Source organism: Hirundo rustica, chromosome 1 (assembly GCF_015227805.2).
Source record: "Hirundo rustica isolate bHirRus1 chromosome 1, bHirRus1.pri.v3, whole genome shotgun sequence".
In the NCBI taxonomy this organism is placed as follows: domain Eukaryota; kingdom Metazoa; phylum Chordata; class Aves; order Passeriformes; family Hirundinidae; genus Hirundo; species Hirundo rustica.
The window spans coordinates 61,534,935-61,549,240 of record NC_053450.1 but is presented as its reverse complement, the minus strand read 5'-3'; the positions used below and the strand labels follow the sequence as shown (position 1 = coordinate 61,549,240).

General features: G+C 38.1%; 1 long non-coding RNA gene across 1 annotated transcript; it reads left to right on the top strand.

The window, feature by feature from the left end:
* The first annotated feature begins 1 nt into the window (after position 1).
* LOC131378717 (uncharacterized) lies at positions 2–13,320 on the top strand. Its single transcript, XR_009208546.1, has 3 exons — positions 2–284; positions 12,035–12,277; positions 12,835–13,320. It is a non-coding gene; the product is annotated as an uncharacterized LOC131378717 (long non-coding RNA).
* Positions 13,321–14,306: the final 986 nt, after the last annotated feature.

Here is a 14,306-nt window from a genome sequence, read left to right as displayed (position 1 = left end):
CCAGTGAAGTATGGAGGGGATATCATTAAAGAGACAGGCTTTTGGTGTGGTTTATGTTCCTCTGAAGTTGATCCCCTTTTAAATTATTTCTGCCATTATGAGAAAGCTAGCAGGATTCTTTCACTGAAAAGACAGGACAGAGCTGCAGAGAAGTTCTTCAGTCTTCATGGGTGAAAGACGGAGAACAGGAGAGTTTTCTACAAGTCATTTTCTCTTCTCCTGGAAGTGTTCTGCGGAAGCTGTTTGCATCCCTTCGCCCTGTGCCATCTCCCAACTCCCAAATGGTGAGTAAAGTTAGTGCCACCGCTCACTTCACTGTTGCCACCATTCCCCTTGCACATGGGCACGCAGTTTCCTGCTTTTGGATTTTACTGTGAAATGAGCTCACATTTAGTCAGAGCCCAGATCTTTGGAGCTGGGTATTTCAGTCTCCCAAGGTGTTTTAATCTGCTTTTACTTCCTTTACAGCTGCTTCTCTTTGTCCACTCTGGTCCTTCTTTTCTCTGCCTAGCCTCTTGTAATTAATTATCTTTCTGCTCCTTCTGGATATTTTTTTTTATCTTTTCCTTTTTCAACTTACACCCTCTCTAGCTTATCTCACTTCATCCATTCTGTACAAAGTGCAGGTCTCCAATGCTTCTCCCTCATCTTGTGGGATCAGAGCACTGTCCCTTCATGCTGTCTGAATAAGGGTGATCCTGGACACACAGACATTGCATGCAAATCTTCATGTAAGCATGGATATGGCAAATACTCAGAGCAGAACAAACAGTAGCGACGGTGGAGGGAATTAGAGGTTGTCTTATTTTTTAGTTCATCAGTGACCTCCTTCTAACCCAGAATCCTAAGGTTCTGAGTCCCTGAAAGAGACCAAGGACTGCATCACTTAAATTCACCAGAATGGACTCTGTGGCAAGCCATTTCTCCTGCTGTCTGCTGGGCTTGTAAGCATACTGTTGGTCTGTGTCCCTGCCAGCCCTGCGGGGTAAATTAAAAGCCACAAGCTTCCACACCTAAACATTGGAGGGGTCTTGTTTCCCATAGTCTCATTGTAATTCTGCTGTGCCAGAATAGCACAGATCACCTGTCAGGTGTAGTGGCATTGCTGTGCTTACAGTGTAGAGATTTTTTGTGCAGATGTAGTGGCTATATAGTCATGATTATGATGAAATTACAGTCATGTCTTTGACTTTCAAAGTCTCCTGTTCTTGCATGTATCCCTGCCCAGAACTGAAAATTTTAATGAAAGAGGGATCATAATTGATTTAAAAACTTCTGTGAAGAGGCCTTCTGCCAGAGCAGTCATGTCAAGAGAACAGATTGGCCTGACCATGATGTTCAGAAAAGTGGCACATTTACAGTGTCCTTTGAAAAAACCTGGTATGGGTTTCAGTTAACTGAATACCCAGGAAGAGTTGTTGTGTCCCAGGTTCTCAAGTAAGTACAATTCATAGAAAGTGTTTTAAAACCAGTTATTTTCAGGATGCATCTATGCATCTCAGTCTGGGTAGTCCAATTTTGCCAACGTGAAGTGCTCCCTTTCAGGGTCTGAAAGCATTATTTATTTTCTCCTAGGTGTGCTCTGTGCAGATGGATTCTGGCTATTTCCTTCCTATTAGATGTGACTATAATTCATCACAGATGGAGAAAGTTCCAGCTGAAATTATGGATTTTAGCAATTCTGTTGTCCTTTTAAAGCCATGACCCTAAAAGGCACACACGGTATGAGTTGGCCGACAGTATTCTGGCAGACTCTGTAGGCAGCTATTGAAGTCAATTTTTGGCAAGAATTTAGCTAGCTGGGTTATGACCACACTTTTTATATAGCTACTGTGGTTTACTTTGACATGGAGGGAGTGACATGGCACATGCACTTAGAAAGCTTAGACTGTTACCACATTTAATGCTAAAATTATAGACATCAAAGGGTGGCAAATGTGTTACCACAGTTCAACGAATTTCTATTGTCATTGCAAATCAGCGTGATATTGATCAGCTTTGAGTATATCTGGATATGGATCAGCCATCCTGAAGCATGAAGTGGAAGCTGCATACCTCTAAAGTACCTGTCTTCTTCCCTAATGCAATCTCATTTTCTTTTTTAAATCTATATAATGATGACTGCATTTATGTGGTTGCTTTCCTATTCGTTGACTACCTCTCAACCAGGAAAGGCATTAGAGAATCCTTGTTCTACACATGCTTTATATATGCTTCTATAAGGGCTTGAAGAAATAAGTTTTATTTATAAATTAGGGCTTTATTTGTATTTTGTGGAATTAAAGTGCTAGACTGGGTCATAAATGTGAAACCTATTTTGCTGTCATTAGATATGATAGTTTCTGTTTATATATTTTCCTCCATGCACAGACACACAGGCACACATAGACAGTGTTTGTCACAATTCAGTACAGCTGGTAATTTTCAGTTCACCAGAAGCTCAGAACAGCAGAGAAATTGTTCAGTCAGGCTTGATGTGGAGAACAAGTGTTTGCACATACTTCTCGCTCTCTTTCTGGGAGGAAACGATCAAGAGGGGTTTGAAAAAGAAATCTTGAAGAGAAGAGAGTCAACACATTTGCCTGTTGTTTTTTTTTTAAATTTACTTATTGCTGATACACAAGTGCAGGTTTAGCTGAGAAGTGAAGCAGGAGTTTAGATGCAATATTGCTTTAACTGGAAAAGTGGACAGAAGTAAAGCAGGCAGCACTTCACTACAGGGAATCTTCTGCTGAGTGTCATATCAACAGAAAAGGCTTGAGAGGACATTCTTGAGAAATTACTTTTTTATCTTTTTTCATCTTTCCTACCCTAGTAGGCTGGAAATCTGAAGACCCATCACAGCCCTCTGAAGAGGCAGGATTGACACATGACCAGAAAAGAGTTTGCTAGCTCAGGACATTTAAAAAAAACCAAATGGTAGATAAACACAAACTGAGGATAAAGCATCTCTCTTCTACCTTTACACCCACCAGACAACATTCTAGAGAACAAAGTCTTTTGATTCCATGATTTCAGTCTTACACCAAGCACTAGATGAAAGTCTCTTTTGGGGATGTGTATTCACTGTGAGAAAAGCTAACTTCCCTCTAGAATCACAGTAGATTTCACTGCACCAAGAAAAGTTGGAGTTATGTACACACTCAAATCCAAATGCTGCCTCTTTCTTTCTCTGAAGGCCAAAATATTTCCTCAGATATACATATTCATCTCCATTGAAGATAATGAGAACTAAGCAAGTCTCAAGCAACTGCACAGAAAACAACTGTTATTTTCTGGAGTGAAATATGATTTTCTACAGAGTAAAATATGTCTCTTTTTTAAAATGTGAAATCCATATATAAAGTCCTCTTTGCATATCAGTGTTTTTAAAGGATCCCTCTCTCTTTGCTCTGTCAGCTGAGCAAGGAGACTGATCACTTTATTAATTGGCCTTTTATGACATTGGAGAAAAAAATAATCCATTTTTGCTATAACATTAACATTAAGATTTAATGGGTAGTCCAATTTTTTAAAACTGAAATGCATCTTGTCTTCATGAAACAAATCTGAAGTTTCATTTTCAGTTACATACAGTTTATCTACATCCAAGAGCACCAGACAGTTTACTGAAATCCATCCTATTCTGACATTGGCAATATCACAGTAAAAAGATCTAAATGTAACACAAAATATGAAAGTATTTAACACATTATAAATATAGATAAGTATATTTTTAATACAGATACACTGAAGAGGCATGGCAACCAGTTAAGTTCCTTTGAAAATGCCAAACCAATTGTTTATCTGATGCATGAAGCTGTAGGCAAGTATCCTAGTGATGTGCTTGCAATGCACGAGCTTTTGTTCATATTACACAGGGGAGACAAACAAAATCTGCAAACTTCTCAAGTTTGTTTACAATATGATCCAATTGATTCACATATGATATTGAATAACCATTTCTGCTGTATTTAGTTGCTAACCATTTTTGACACCAAATATTTTTCCCAGTGGTCTTAGTATTCATGGTCAGGGATGGGAGAGGAAGGTATGAAATCTTAATGGGACTAGATAGGGGAGGTCCAGCTACACCCATGTGATTCCCTCAAGCTCACCTTGTATTCTTTGATGGGTTTGTTGCTCTGCATCTTTCTGGAGCCTCCAGTTACCAGGGTACATAACGTTATACTTACTGTTCTTCCTTTTCACTGTAATAGACAATGGAAAGTCAAATCCACAGTATTATCTCTCCCACCCTCTCACAGACAAGCAGGCTGTCTACACAGAGTTTTGAGCTGGAATTTCATTAATGTTTTGGGAAATTAAAAAAAGTACCATAAAACTACACAGTATTTTAACTACAAGAATGACTTCATGGTTATTTTTCTTTCACTGCAATTTGTGCGCATTCTCAGATATTCCAAAACCTTTCTAGGGATTCCACCAGAAGGTAGTTGGCATTGCTTCTCTGTGGTATGCACACCAGCCAATTCAAGCAGAAGACAATTTTGGCTGAGTGACCTGTGTAGCAGTGATGTGTATTCCATTAAGTACTCTCATTCCAGATGAATGTGGTTGCTTTAAACTAAATCTATACTGAAGATAGTACAAGACTGGTTCAATTATTCATTTGCACAAAACTTACTCCTGTTCTGTTGTTTGAGAATCAATCACAAACATTCATCTGCAACATATAAATGAATATTGCTCGTGATATGTTGAGCTGTTTGTGGCAGGTTCCTGTCTGATGGATAGTTCCTGTAAACACACAGGAGCCACTCATGATACATTCACTCTGACTGTTGAGGAATCATTTCTAATATTTTTTATGTGACTGTTTTAAAAGTATTTTAAACCAGGATAAAGATTTTAATGGAGGAAAATACTAAACAATTAATTAAAAAGACTGGAGAAATAAATTATTCTGTTTGTGAACAAGTGCCTTTGTCCACTGAAAAAACTAGGTGTGAAATGTGTGAGTGCTGCTTAGCAGCCATCAGATGGACACAAGTGCTATTGTAAAAGACCCTCTGGACTACAGCAAATATAGTTTGTTTCTCCCAAGACCTGCACAGGCTGCATCACTGCTGCTGTTTTCATCCAAATCCTGCCAATGGGTAATCAAAATCATCAGGGGGCATTCACAACAGTGAAACATTGGCTGTCTTGAGTAGTTGCAGTGTATTCGTCTGGACAAAAATGTGAGTGTGGTGTGAGTCCTTTTTGCAGATACAGATTAGAAGATAATAATAGAAGCAAGGACTGCCCTGTTATTATAGCAGTTATATCAATGATGTCTGGGCTGTGTCTGCTCAGATGATCAGTGCAGAAACAGAGTAACCTCATATTTGCACAAGGGATAATCTGGAAAGTGGTACCTCTGAGGGATACTCAAATGTAAATGAATGAACAGGTGAATGTGAACTTCTGTGGTCTCTGGCTAAGACTGCTAGAGCATGCTCTGTAAAAAGCAGCAGTCAAGTAGAAATAGAAGGTGGTACTGCCTTGAAGAAATTGCCACTAAAATCCTATCTAGTCCCGTCATAAGGAAAGGGTTCAGAAGAGAGTAACAAGTCTGAAAAGCCTATGTAAGTATGTAAGTGTGATGGATGCAATATGCTATTAAGAAAAAGCTTAAAAGAAGAGTCATACCAGAAAAAATCTGTTGAACACTAAAGAGAATGGTAGAAATGAGACTTCTATTTCTGGAAAGTAAATGTAGATAAATCAAGCTAGAAATTCTGTGCTTACTTCTTGGTGTGGTTAGTTGACCCCTGGAAACTACTTACCTAGACATGAACCTTGCTCCTGTTATTTGAAATCTGTAACCCAGTACTGGATATATTACAAAAGTTGTGTTCCATCTCAGGAATTATGAGTTTGCAAGTGTTTTCAGGTGTTGGACCAAAGAGGTCAGCAATCAAGTAATCATAAAGATGCAGTAAAAAGAAGAAATTGTTTCAAAAAACTTATTTGGAAAGCACTCAAGTGGAAATATTAGTCATGGACTGGAGCAAACAGATTTATACAACACTATATATAAAAGCAGAATAATTTTATGCACTGAACAGTAAGGAAGTTATCAGTGTTGAATTTTTGAGCATTTTACCACAGTAAAAAAAGAATAGCTGGCAGCTTGCCTGTAACAGAGGAATCTCATCTAGCTTTTGTGCGGAAGCAAAGGGTCTCATAGCACTTGCAGCTGAGTTGCAATGCATCTCTGGCATAAGCATCATTTGATAACCATTATGCTTTCTAATCACTTTCTAATTAAGCTGTGTTATTACAAATACGATGTGCAGCTGTACTTTATTTGTCATATTCTTCCTTGGACTTATTGGCTTCAACCTGTAGTCTAATTTTCATACTGTGGGGCTGCCTGAAAAAGTTCATTTTGTTAGTTGTGGCTGCTAAGTTGAAAACCTCATTCTTTCTGCAGTCTGCTACCTATGCCTATCTCCTTTGATATTTCCTTCCTTCCTTCCTTCCTTCCTTCCTTCCTTCCTTCCTTCCTTCCTTCCTTCCTTCCTTCCTTCCTTCCTTCCTTCCTTCCTTCCTTCCTTCCTTCCTTCCTTCCTTCCTTCCTTCCTGCCTTCCTGCCTTCCTGCCTTCCTGCCTTCCTGCCTTCCTGCCTTCCTGCCTTCCTTCCTGCCTTCCTGCCTGCCTTCCTGCCTTCCTTCCTTCCTGCCTGCCTTCCTGCCTTCCTGCCTTCCTGCCTTCCTTCCTGCCTGCCTTCCTTCCTGCCTTCCTTCCTGCCTTCCTGCCTTCCTTCCTGCCTTCCTTCCTTCCTGCCTTCCTTCCTGCCTGCCTTCCTTCCTGCCTGCCTTCCTTCCTTCCTTGCCTTCCTGCCTTCCTGCCTTCCTGCCTTCCTTCCTTCCTTCCTGATCTCTCCAGCTAAATTAAAACAATGTGGTGCAGACATCCAATGTAATTACAGCATGGCTGTATCTGTAGCTGATGGGCACCCCAAGCTGACTCCTTCCACTTCAAATTATCAGCTCAGATAGAAGCAACCTTTCCTACACTGCCTTGAAATCCCAGTTCTGGATTATCATGACTAAGGAATAAAAGGTAAAAGGGGCTTTTGACAAAACCAAGCAATAGCAGCTTCTGGGCAGAATATTTTGTTCAACCATCTTACATCTGAGAGACAATCACATTTTCAAATGTTTTGTTCATCTTCTCACCTACAAATACAATGTATTCACATCATTTGCTCTAACTGCATTTGTAAAACTCATTGACATCTTTCATGTTTTACACTGCTTACGTGTTTTATTTAGTGCAAAAAGAAATGCACTATAGTGGACTGCAGCATTATTAAGGCATAATGTTTCACAGCAAGGGGTATAGATATCATAAAAAAGCCTACAAAATCCCAAATGGATACTATAAGTGAGATGGGGGAATCACGACTGTATTGTAAACAAAGTTAATACCATTCTACTGACTTCACTATCAATGTTACAAGACTGCAGTACAAAATATCCTCCCAAGATTCTGGAGATTAAGCAAAAATTTTTATGTCCAGATTTCTAAAGAGCAATTGTATGTATGTTTCTGTACCACCCATTACCCAAAAGGAAGAAAGAAGAAAGAGAAGCATAGTTAGTTTTATTCACTACTACTCTTGGTTACTACTCTATTATTTATGGCTTTATGTAACTAATGTTACATAATGTGTGCGACAATTATTGTAATATTTCCATTGTAGGTTTCTAAAGAAATGAAGACATTTAAAATGTCTATTAACTACCAAGGTAATATTTTATCATTGCCTCATTTGGTGGCAAAGCAAATACAGAATTGAAAAGATGAATCTCCATATTCTCACGCTATACAAGCAACATTAATTAATTCAACATGACAAGCTTTGTGAAGTATCTGGGTAAGTCAATCTAGTATCATTTTGTTCATGAAGCCCAAAATATAGACTGACAAAGCACAAGTATGAAATGCATTTCAATCAGTTTAATCAAATAGAGTCAATGTAAAGAAAAGGGGCATTGTCAAGATGTGTCAGTGAACATTTGACCTGCCTTGCAGTTAATATTGTTTTTGTGCAAATTTTTCTTGGGGGGATACCCGCTCTGCTCTGCATTTCAGTTATAAAAACTGAAAATTTTATTTTTGATCTGTTGAGTGGAAATCTTTAGTAGGAATGATATAGGAAAGGTATCACTTGCAAATCATTATTCACACAGAGTGTGAACTTGTGAAATCTGACCCCTTTAAGAAACGAGACTATTCAGTGTGACTTTGACTTGGTAGTAGGAAATCCTGCGTTCTCTGAATGATCTCTTTGTCTGTTTTGTCAGATGCAAAGAGGAGACTACAGAGTATCAAATTCAAAGTCAGATGGAGAATTTAGCTTCTCTTCTCTTCTCTTCTCTTCTCTTCTATTCTCTTCTCTTCTCTTCCCTTCTCCTTGCACAGGAGAAAGATGAGGACACAAAGTGAACCTATACCAGAGCCAAGTGGCCACCGAGCTTGGCAAGCTGTGACTTTTAAGGGGTGTGGAAAGGGCTTTCTACAGATGGCTTCAGTAAGACTTCAAGAGGGATTTCCACGTAAGATGATTCAGGATTTCTCCCAGAAGAGAGTACGCAAAGCTACCTTACTTCTCTGCATCCCAAATCTCCCTTTATCACTTTCCATGATCCCAGTGAAAAGCAAAGCAAAATGTAGGTCTGCATTCATTTCTGAAAATTTCTTCACAGATTTATTTTCACAGTGCTTGATCTAACACTATAGTTTCCAATTATGCTCAATATGCAGAATAGTTTAATGGCCAAATCATGGCACAAAAGGATTCTGTTTTGTCTGTAAATCTACTCCTCCACGAGGGAATAATGCAGTTGTTTTAAGGGCTTCTAAATCTGTCTGTTACTTTCTCTGAAAACTATAGATTAGGCAGGATTTCAAGTCACTGACCGAAGACATATATGTATGCTCAGCAGAAACCAGAAATGTAGCTGTTAACTTTTTTCTCAAGAGAAGGGAAAGCTGTGGGAGTGACCAAGACTTGGGGAACAGTTTCCAAAGCCCATTCCCCACAAAAATATGTATTTGATAATCTTGTTTAGTTTCCTGGATATTCAGCTTTTGCTGCTTAAAAAAATTGTCACTGTCTAGCAGTTGGTGGTGACCTCAGACACATGAATCAAGTTTGCCAGGATATGGAGAGATCTGCAAGGTGAGTCCCTTGATGGAGCCATTCCTAGACCACAGCAGAGCCTATGGACGTACCAAGAGCATGACCAGGGCACAGTCAGCCTCGGGAATCCCAGTGGACCATGTCACGTTTCCGATATGTGCGCACTCAGATCTGAGCAAGGGACCATTGTAGCGACTCATCTGCAGGGCAGCTTTCTGAAGCAATGCTCCAAAGATCAGGACCTCACATTTTTCTCAACCTGTTGGTGGGTGAACCAGGTTACGTTCACAAATCTGGAGAGCCCTCCATACAGTTCAGTGTTTCTCCTGGACCTCTTGGAACCTCAGTGCTATGTGGAAGAGTTGCAAGCTCTTTTACGTGATTTTTCAAATGCTTCCTTCTTCAAACTTTGGTGGAATGAGTTTAGAGCTATGTGGAAAGAATGATTAATTGCAGTTTAATGAATCACAAGAAAAGTAGATGCCTGGCTCCAGCTCTGGAGATGCACCTGTATCAGTCTTATATATCTGAAGTGGTTTACCCTGTAGTTTTACAGCCAATGAACTAGAATAACCAAAATGGTCTGAAGTGTCTTATTTTGATATTTGCAGAATTTTCACCCCAATGTTTTACACAGACCTTTCTATTTTTCATGAATATATGCTGCTTAGTCCTTGACTAAAACATTTAACAATGTGAGAGTGGAGTATTTTTCTGCTACAGACTTAGACCTTCTGAAGAGCCTAATCAAAACCAGATTTTTTTCCTTTAATTGGAAAAGAAATGAGTGTTTTGCACTACACACTAGCTAGTTAGTGCTATCATAAGCAACCGCCTATTAATCACGTACCATTTTTTGCAGCTGTGTACAGTAACTGACCTGCCTAGATACACTATAACTGAAGCAATTAAGGATCTTTTGTATTTTTTATGTAATTACCACTTCTGAGCTAGGTTGCTAAATACTTGGGACATTTGGGTTATAATTTCAAGGTCATTATATTTTTGTTCATCTCATTTCCTAGGAAACCTATTTGCAGACTTGCCTAAAGCATCCCAGATACTATACATTAAAGTATGGCAAATTAATTCAATCCTACCTCCTTCCACTCAGTAGGTGCATGTCCATTTTTCCAGTGTCTAATACACAGTATATTTTTAAATTGTAAACTATTGCATGTTTTAATGATGCAAACAATGGAGAGACCAAATAAGCTAAAAGAGCTAACACATTTATCTCTACATTCTGCCATCTGTTTGAAACTGCTGATGTAATTCCAGTTTTAAATTACATTAGATCCTGCCTTCTGGACCCCTTTCCCTATTTTCCTTTTTTATTTTTTTTTTTTATTTTATTTAAGCCTTTAGAGAAAGCAGTGCCTTCATGTTGTTGACTACTTAATAAGAAACTGTGTCTTTGACTGTTTTCAATCTAGATTTAAATTTGGGTTTCCTGGACAAAGAGGTATAGTGAAATAATAGCTGTATCTCCAAAAGATGAATTTGTTGTCTGTCTTCAGTTTGATGAGATCTGTTTTCAGCAATAATGCTAGCAACCAGCAGATTTGTTTATACTAAAGAAACAGCAGAGATTAAGGTTTGTGTTCTTGCATATTCTATTGTCTAATGATGGAATTTCCACTTTTATCTCTGTGTTTATGCTTCAGAATTAGTTTAATTTCTTTATGTAACCTCTTCCCCTTATTTTATTGGCTTAATTAACAAACTTCTATTTATTTTTCTTAGCACTTCCTTTGCCTCTTCAGTCCACAGTGGCAATTCTCCATTCTTTCCTCCACTGGCATCATTGTGATCAATGTTGATTTTTAAGGATTTGCTTACAGGCACATTGGTCAGGGTCTGTCTTCAGAATATCTGTCAAACACATAGATTTTTGCACAGTTATTTTAATGTCTTGAAAATTTGGATTTTAAAATGTTTTTATCACAGAAATTAAATTAATATATTCTTGTTTACATTTAATTTAATCTAATATATTTTTGTTTTTTACTTTGCTTACATTCATTATATACCCACAGAATAGCCTGGATATAAGGACTATGGAGAAAAGTTAGAGTCCTATGCTAAAAAGTTTTCAGACTCCTCACTTGAATTGATTTTACAAAGAGATATCACATAACTAAAAATCAAGAAAAAGTACATTTCAAGCTACATTTTATTAATCATAGCAAAGAAATTTTTCATAAGCATATTTTCTAGAGTCATGGTAACATTTTTAAAAATTGTACAGATTTTAAGATGATTAGAACAACTTACCCGTTTGGAATTTCCAAGCCATACCAGACAAAACTCTGAAGAAAATATTGAAATAGATTGGTTTGATCCTGATAATTTTCTAGAAAGTTCAGATTGTTAGTGAAAATTTCCTTCATGACAATATTTGCCTGGACTTAATTTAGAAAATTCTTTCAAATTTAAATGAAACACCACAAAGCTAAGCCTATTTTTTTTTGTTTGCTTTGGAAGGGAAACAGACACTACGTTCATTTTGAATTTGAACAGACGACTTTATCTTTCACTATCTGACTTAAAATATAGAAAATTTGTTATTAATAAAATTTAGAAATTTTAATTAATATGAAATGCTAGTCCTCTGACAGAGTAGTATCTAGGAGCTGTGATTGTTGTCTTATACAAATCCTAAATTTTCTCATTGAACCAACTTCCAGAATGGCAGCAATTTTAGTGTATCAGCCACTGATCCATGCAAGTTTCCGGGGAGGAATCTTGACCAAAGTTTCAAAATTCCTAAAGCACTGCTACCTATAAAAATATACACAGTCAGTCACTATGACTTCAATTATCATCATGATCAATGAAGACAAAATCTGGTGATTTAATTGTGACAAACTTAGTATAAGCTTTCCTTTGCAGACACTGAAGCCAATGGTTAAACTAAAGTGGTGGCCAGCTGTTGGGAATGTGGATGGCTTCCTTGATTCTTTGGCTAGGCGGGGCCTCACCAGTGGTCAAAATCTGAAACGGGAAGATGTAATATTCCCTCTCACACCAACATTGCTAACCTGGACTGGATGGATACGGAAAAAGTCAGCAGGTTCCCATCAATTGTTGAGGACTAAGTCAAGCATTAAAATGTTCAATTCTGGATTTTCAGAGGTTGGTATAAAACCATGTAAACCATTTACTCATATTTTCATATATGACTATGTTCTATGATGATTCATGTTGCTATGAAAAATAAGTGCACAAAAGTTAAACCAGAGATGTCCAGGTATGGAAAAAAAAAAATAAGTATTTTAAATAGATCTGAAGCTGATATCACAGATTCATAGAATCATAAAATAACTTGGGTTAGAAGGGACTTTAAAGATAATGGATTTCCAAATCAGAATCCCTGGGTTTGTATGTTCAGGGCCCTGTTCAGCCTAGGTTTGAACACTTTCAGGGTTGGGGCATCAACAGTTTCTTTGGAAAAGCTGTTCCAGTGCCTCACTACCCTATGAAGAAAGAATTTCTTCCTAACACCTAGGTGAAATATCTCCTCTTTTAGTTTAAAAACTGTTCCTCTTGTCCTATTACTATCTGCTTACATAAAAAGTCACTCTCCCTCCTTTACTAAGTGCCCTTCAAGTACTGTGAGTCCCCAGTGAGGTCTCCCTGGGGCCGCCTTCTCTCCAGGCTGAACAAACCCAACTCTCATCCTGTCTTCACAGGACATGTGCTCCAGCCCTGTGATCCTCTTCGTCCCCCTCATCTGAACCTGCTCCAACAGATCCCCATCTTTCCTGGGATGAGGACCCCAGAGGTGGATGCAGGACTCCAGGAGGGGTCTCACAAGAGTGGAGTAGAGGGTCAGAATCACCTCCCTCGACCTGCTGGCCAGATATTGTCAGTTAAAACTTGTCATGGGGTTTATATCAGCTTTCCATAGATACAGACAGTGACACACGTCAGAGGAGGGAGTGTTGATTTTCTGCTTACAAAAATACCACTAACTTACGGAGTCTGAGCAGTGTTTCCCAAACAAAGAATTGACTCCACCCCAGCCTACAAAGAAAAAATAATTGAAGTCACATTATTTCTTCAAATACTCGTGATTCCAAATGTTTGGTAACCAGCTGCCTGTTGTGGTAATGCTCCTTCTTCTGCACAGAATTTGTATTCTAGACCTACATGAAATTAGTATACAAAATGAACGGAGTGAGTGATTTGTTGGAAGAAGTTTTTGTTGTGAAAATGCAATGAATATTTCATGGTTCAAATTCAAAGCAACTATAAAATATCAAGTTTTGCTCTGATGCATAAAAACAATTCATCATAACTGTTAAATACAAACCATATTCACTCATGGTATGAACCATAAATATGACAAGAGGTCCCAGAAAGCTGTAGTTATGGTTAAGAAGGAGTCTGCACTGAATACAGTAAAATTCCTCCAAAATATTTTAAATAATGCTGTCTTTCCTGCTGATAGATTGCAGTCCATTCACATCAAGATTTACAAACCAGTCAGGGTCACCAAAACTCATTTTTTTTTCACCGCATCCCTAAAACAATGTTGTCCTGGGTTTCCTCCCAGAATCTGTCCCAAACCAGGACAAATATAACGTTCAAGCATCTAAAAGAATTTATTTAAAAAGTCAAAGAATATGTCCTGCCAAATCCTGTGCCAGTTTATTTGCAAGAATCTTCGAACATTTTACCCCATGTTCATACCAGGCCTTTCGACACATTCCCTGGTCTTACAGAAACACTTTTGAAATGATAAATCTCATGGAAGCCAAAGGAACTGTTAGTAAATTGAAATGTAGCACTAATACCATGGAATGTATTTCCCTTGGAGTAAAATACATGTTGTTGTTCTTGAGATCTATGCTGTTGAAAATATCTGATACTTCTTTAGCACAGTAGTGCACAAGTCCATATGAAAGCAAGACTAATTTTTAAACTGAATGAATAGATTTTATTTGAATGATTAATTTTTTTTAGTGGTTCTGACTTCTTACATTCTCCTGCTGTTCTTTTCTTACTATTGATTTATAGAACTGCATTTCTTGAATGGAGGCATCTGCAGCAGCTGGATGGATGGTGGCCTGCTATAGTCTCTGTAGAACAGTGCTAAAATCTGTGTTATTTTACAGAAAAGTCTATGACTGTGGCATCCTCTCTTGCAAGGATTGAGCTG